Source organism: Schistocerca gregaria, chromosome 1 (genome assembly GCF_023897955.1).
Source record: "Schistocerca gregaria isolate iqSchGreg1 chromosome 1, iqSchGreg1.2, whole genome shotgun sequence".
NCBI lineage: Eukaryota > Metazoa > Arthropoda > Insecta > Orthoptera > Acrididae > Schistocerca > Schistocerca gregaria.
Window position 1 is genome coordinate 824,206,712 of NC_064920.1, and position 7,438 is coordinate 824,214,149.

Sequence of the window (7,438 nt, forward strand, 5' to 3'; positions counted from 1 at the left end):
AGAGTCCATTATCTCTGTGATAAAACAGATCAATTATCTACTGCCAGTTCTGAGAAGTACCTTTTAACTAGATAAGATAGAATAACTTCTAGCCAAAACCTTATATTGTCTTGCTTTAAAAGTGGAGCTGGCTGATGACATTAGTATTGTCAAACACTTACATACTTTGAAACAGAAAGGCTAAAGTCAACAATAGATATAAGATGTATTGAAGGTCCTTAACTGAGGCCAACAGTGACAGAACTAAGGCACCCAGCACAATGAATAAATAAACAGGCATTCAGTTTGGACTGTGGAATAATGAAAACAATAATCCATCAATATGCAGGAGCATTTAATGTCTTAAATATTTGAAATAAAGTGTTTCAGGAAAGAGCAACTATATCTCCAAGGATTCTAATTTGACTGTCCATATTTGCCACATTATTGGCATAGAGCATCCACCCTCTAGCAGAAGCCACGAGGAGATACTAACTCCTACAATGCAGCAATTAGCTAGTAAGCATTTTGGGCTATTGAAAATGACTATGAGTCAAAACCAGCCTAACCAATAAACAAAATTTGTATTAGCATTGACTCATAACCTTTACAGTCAAATTCTCATTTGTCCAGAAAACAAATGCTGCATGGTGATATACAAATATTGAATCATTGTTTGATATGTTCATTGTATCTTCTGTCATTCCTCTGTTAACCTCAAAATGAAATTGGGCTGGTAGAATTTCAGTCCTACAGGAATGCAAGTTACTCATGTAAATATAGATAATGGGGTGAAGAGAATGAGTGACTACTGAAACTCACTTGTTGTGTCACAGTCTGTAGGCAAAATGAATCTCTGGAAAATCCAGTCATTGTAAAATGCTTTTTACATAGTAGTACATTTTCCAGTGACATCAAGTAAACATAACAGAAAACAAGGGATTACATTTATTGTAGCTTATTTCTCTTACTGATGCATATAAATTATCTATTGAAGACACTGAGGGTCTTTTAGAATTGATGGTATATCCTGATAATTCCAAGCAGTGTATTGAAGTAAAGTCTATCAAACAAAAGGGTACCAAAATGAGAAATCACATAAAAGCAGACATGGGCATGTACAAAAAAACAAATATACTTGCCCTTGTTTTGGGGACTTGACAATCCATTATGTGGAAAAGGTCAAAAAATGATTGCAAAATACAAATATATTTATGTACTTTCATCTTTGAGGTCAATACTCATTGGCAAAGTTCGTACCCTCCTGAGAAAAGCGCCATCTAAGCTTAAACAAGACACCAAACTGCAGAAAAATAAATGTGGTTAGAAGAATTTGGTGTCACACTCTGCACCAGCCATAATCATTTTTTTTTGGTAAAGGCATTCAGCAGCATAAAAAAAGATCACTGATAACGTGAGAATGTGAATGCGGCAAAACAGAGTTTAACAACATGGGAGATGCCATATTCCTAGTTGTTAAAAGAGTACTGCTACTAAGGAAAGTGGACCAGTGAGCACCACCCCATCAAATGTTCTTTGATGAAATGTTCCCTTACATTTTGTCACTGCTGTTAAAATGCTATGGGTCAGACTTGAGTTCAGATCATTCAACTTACACTGTAGTATGAAACATATGCACATACAAATACACAAAAGCCAGGTAATATGCAGCATTTCTTGAACTGCTGGTAATAATAGCTTATATTTAGCACACTGTCCTGATAAAATTAACTGTTTTCCTGATATGAATTATAAGTTTTCCTGATATGAATATTCACAGGGAGGTGATTAGAGCAGGCACTAATGAAACTGGCAGCTGTTAAACTTTCTGATAAATTCTCTTATGGTTTATTGCCAAAAATGGTTGAAGCATTATTACTAAACTATAGTAAAGTTCTGTTTCCATTTTTTACATTCTTTGTTAGTAATGCAATGTGAAGGATCACATCACTATCTCCTTTATCTGACTTACTGTTGGACACAGCACTTACGTACATATTAAGCATTGTATATGCATCCCTGTAATATTTGCAACTAACTCATATTTTATCAGTGTTACAATGTATTCTATGTTTGGTGACCAGCAGTACTATTGATAACTACATTGAGTCAGAGATACTGTGAGAGCTGGTGACAGCCACCATCAAGCATGTTCTGTGCTGACCCCTGTGTTTCCCATGGAGAGATCCCTGTTCTCTAGGCCACTCCTTTTCTTACACCAAATTGTAAGGCTGGCACTTAACAGTAGTTGTCAGTCCACTGCTGTTATTAATATCAAGCACTTCATATACTCACCCATTTGCTCATCTTGCTTCACCTGGAATCTTCTGTAGCCTGTTATGGTGTTTCTTGGTTTGAGACTCTGTCCTCTAAAATTGTAGAGTAAAGCTTTTCTTAAAGGGTTTACCAGAAAAGCTGATAGTGGGGCAGAGTCAATATGAGATTGGAATATTTTGGAGGGATTTACAATTCTGGCATTTGTCAGATGCAGGGGGAAAGGAACTATTTTAGCTGAATTCTAGGACACTGTGGTCCAGACAAAAACATGAAAGGTTAATGTATGTGAATGTGTTCATTGAATTTTATACAGGCAATGAAATGCTGGACATTCTTAGTGTACCATTGTGCTACCAACAATAAGTGATGTGATCATTGAGCAGGGTTCTAAAACTGTCTTTCAGTTATAAGCTTTGTTGACCCACTATAAGAAACTGCATCTGCCATGAGATGGAGCTTGCTATGGGGTGGTAGCTTATGTGCTTCAGTGATGCAGATAGCTGTACAGTAGGTGCAGCCACATCACGAAGCTATCTGTGGAGGGAGACATTGACATTTTCAGTGGTTGAAGGGGCAACAGTCAGGATGATTGACTGAGCTGGCCTTATAACATTAGCCAACATGGCCTTGTTATGTTAGTTCTTTGAACAGCTGAAGACAAGAAGAAACTGCAACCATTGTCTTTCCCAACGACATGCAACTTTACCATATGGTTTAATAATGATGGTAACCTCTTTGATAAAATATTTTGGAGATAAAATAGTCCCCATTTGATTCTCTGGTTGGGGACTATGCAGGAGAATGACAAAAAGAGTGCATCTGATTGCCGTTGTACAGGTTGGAGGGTGGAATGTTAGATCACTTAATCAGGTAGATATGGTAGAGAACTTGAAAAGAGAAATGGATGTACTGAAATATATAAATATATGTGATGAATAGTTAATATATGATAGGATAAAAAATTATTCAGTTTGTTATGAGAGACAAAAATTTAATTGTCACAGGGACTGGAATTTGACAATAGGAAAAGGAAGAAAAGGAAAAATAGGTGGAGAGCTAGGAATGGGGGAAATTGGTGAAAAGGGAAGTGACCAAGTAGAGTTTTGAAAGAGCACAATTTAGTCATTACAAATACTTTAATTTAAGAATCATGAAAGAAGATTGGGTACACATGCAGGCGATCTGGAGACACCTGAAGGTTCAAGACAGATTTAGAGACTACATTTTGAATTGAAATAAAAAAGAAAGAAATCAAAAAACAGATTTGGACTGTGATTAAAACTGGAGAAGTTGCTGCAGGTAGGAAATCAAAGCAAAGGTACCTGGATAAATAGAAAGAACCTGAAGGTGATGCAAGACTTGAAGGGGCTGTTTGCCAATAATTTACTGAAACTTTTATTTATCTACTTATTTATTTATTTATCCATTTTAAACATTTACATGCAATTGATGTCATCATGAGTAATGTACAGTTGACATATTAAGAAATATAACTATTGTGAGGTATCACACAAAGCTAAAGCATACATTTTAAAAGAACATACATAATAAAGGAATACATTTGATACATAAAGATATCCCACATAACTAAAGTGTGCATTTTAAAGATTGCATATATTAAAAGAATGCATTTCATACATAAGGATTTCTCCACATGTTTAACAGTTAAATGTGGAACTACAGAGACAAAAAAAAAGCTTAGGAAGAGGTACAAACAGAGGTGCAAGTTGTTTCATAAGTCAGGCCTATTTTTGAAGAGTTTTCAAATTATTTAACACTGTATAAAGCTTTGTCTTTCAGCCATTTTTTAGTCTTACTTTTAAACATATTAAGAGAGACACAATGTGCCTGCACAGGTAATGTGTTGAAAAGCCTTACTCCCATGTATTCATAACTGTCTTGTGTTTTCTTGAGTCGAGTTGTTGATATGTCTATCTTAAATGAAACAAATGTGGGTAATTTTTTCAGTAGATAGATAACTCACAAAAGTTTTCTAGATATGTTGTCTATGTGACTCTGCCAGGTTAATTTCATGTCTAAGTATATGCCAAGAAGTTTGGTAGAAGTGTACTCAATATCAGCATTGGATAAGCTGAAGGATATATTTACAGTCTTTTTATAGTTAATAGCTAACTCATTGGCTTCGAACTACATATTGGGTAATCTGAGAAAATCTTTACTTTGCTCCTTCAGTTTATTTATGTCCTTCCCTGAATTGATGAAAGTTGTATCATCTGTGTAAAGCATTTGCATGGCATATTGCTGGCCAGGTCATTTATAAATATTATAAACAGTAATGGCCCAAGCACTGATCCTTGGGGTACACCTCTAGTGACATTCAGTAACTGTGACTTTTGACCGTTGTAGCTTGCAGTTTGCTTTCTGTTACTGAGATATGATTTAATGAGGGAGAGTTCCAGATCCCTAATGCCATACCACTGGAGAAAATGTGCATTGCATGTAGAGATGAAATGGCAAACACAGCAGAGGATCAAACAGGCAAAAAGATATGGCACAACAGAAATCAGATAACGCAAAAGATATTGAATTTAATTAGGGGAAGCTATGAAAATTAAGCAAATGAGGCAGCTAAAAGGGAAATGAGACTGACAAGAAGTGCAAACTGCTGAAGCAGGAATGGCTAGAGAAGAATTGCGGTTGTATAGAAACATGCATACAAGACATGATGCTGCATACAGGAATAAAAAAGCAATCTCTCAAGAAAAGAGAAGCGGCTTTATGATTATTAAGAGCGCAGATGCCAAATGAGTACTAAGGAAAGAAGATAGAGATGAAACATGGGATGACTATGAATTAATATTGAGGTCATTGGGGGGACCAAAAATGACAAAACTATTTCTTGTGTTATGCAAGATACATGGAACAGGCTAAATACACCCAGACTTCAAGAAAAATATACCAAAGATGGCAGGTGTGTGTGTATTAACTACCCAGCAATTTAATATGTCATTGCAAAATACTGACATTATCTACAGAAGAACTGGAAGAAGGTGACCAAACCAAAGATCAGTTTGGGTTTTGGAGAAATGAAAAAAATATATTACGCATTACTGACTTCACTACTGTTATTAGAAGACAGATTGAAGAAAGGCAAATCCACAGTTAAAGCACTTGCATGTTTAAAAAAAGTCTTTGGTAATGTTGAATGGAATACACTTTTTGGTATTCTGAAGTTGTTAGGGATAAAACACAGGGAAGACAAAGCTATCTCAAATTTGCTTAGACAACAGACATCATTTGTTGGAGTAAAAGGGCATGGAAGGAAGGCAATAACTGAGGAGGAGGTGAGACACAGTTGGAGCCAATCCGCTATATTACTCTATCTGTGCATAGAACAAGCTGTTTTGGTAGCAATATATCTGAAAATGGCCCAAGTGATTACATCAATGGAAAATGCGATTGACAAAATGTGAGCCACTTCCTGGAACATTTTGAATTAATTCCCACTCCTCTACCAATTCAAACTTTGTTGTCTCCATTGACATGAACTCACTCTACACAAACCCTAATCAGTTTCATTGTTACTCATAACCGCTTCACTTTTAAGGACTACCCCTACAAAAAGCCAGAGATTGCTAGGGTAACCAGGATAGCCCTGTCCACTGCCTGTATTTTCATGAACCACATGGAAGAGGCATATCTCAGGATCTAGAAACTGAGCCTCCTGGCTTGGTAAAGATTTATTGATGACCTCTTTGTGGTCCAAAACAGTAGCAATCAACACTGTCTCTACCACCCACTAGTGGGTGTTCCAGCTTTGATGGTGAGTAGGCAGTAGAGGTTTAAGAAAACTTTCATTAGGTTTTCATGAACTTCCTGGTAACAATTTAAATTTTAAATTTTAGAAAAATATTATTTGTATCACCCATGCATAACCTTAGTTCACATTAGGTAAGAGTCCGCAGCGCGTGATCCTAGTGGCTTGCTCACTGAACGAGTGACTTTTTGCAATTTGTTTTGCTCATTATCAAATTGCACATTATGGGAGGCAATTGTTAAGTGAGGTTCCATTGTATTGTCAATTATTGTGAACTCATGTCTCAAAATGAAAAAAAAAAAAGAAAAGATACAACTGTAGCTATGAATATGTGTTCCATTGATCTGTTGTAAATAAACAAAATCCAGTTTGTTTATTGCCATAAAACATTATCCATTGAGGCAATGAAGCAAAAATGATTGTGAGAACATCTTTCTATGAAGCATCCAAATGAAGAGACCATTGAATGTTTTAGGAAATATATAAAACATTTCAAAATCATTCAACAGTCATTGTGTCATTTAAGAAACAACATGCAGTGGACAAAGATGAATTGATTGCCACTCCTGCTTTCACAATTAATTATGAAAAGTGATAAAAGTTATAATATTAGAGAAATGGTAACAATATCCTCTATAAAAGTATTTATTTCAATGGTAATGCATCAGGATATACCTGAAATCTTACAAACGTTGCCCTTAAGCAATAGCACTATTGAGTGACAAAGTGAAGAAATGTCAATTCATGTTGGAAAAAAACTTGTAAGTATTCTTCATTTTCCACGCAATTGTATGAGGCTACAACTGTGGATAATAATGCTGTATTGATGGCATATGTACCTTATTTTGATGAAAACAATGCATTATGATATGAAATGCTATTCACAACAAATCTCATTACAAATATAACTATATCCACATTTAATACATTAAAAAACTACACTTGGCAAAAAATAAAACAACAAAAATAATCAGTTTTTGCTGTATTATGTGATTGTGATAATGTGATAAAAAGCTATTCTAGGTGAGGTGGCCAAAATCTCAGACAGAGTGATTTTAGGAAATCATTGCCTTGTCGAAGTAGCTGCTTAATACATTCAAGACTGGCATAATACTGAGTGACAAGTGGTGTGCTTCAAAGTTTTTTTTGGAGGGATCAGCAGTGCTAGGATTGGATGTAATGGCCCAGGAAATGTGCTATGAACTGGGCTGGTGAGGTAACTACATCCGGTGAAGGCTGAGGTGAGAATGGTGGTGTGTAGCTGTAAAGAGTCTGCATCCAAACAAATACATTTGCCTCGAATGCTAAGGCTCTTTGGGAGGGAATGTTTGAACAGGCCTTTAGTGAGCATGAGGTCAACATCAAGGAAAGTGATGTGTGATTCAGAATAGGATCATGTGAAAT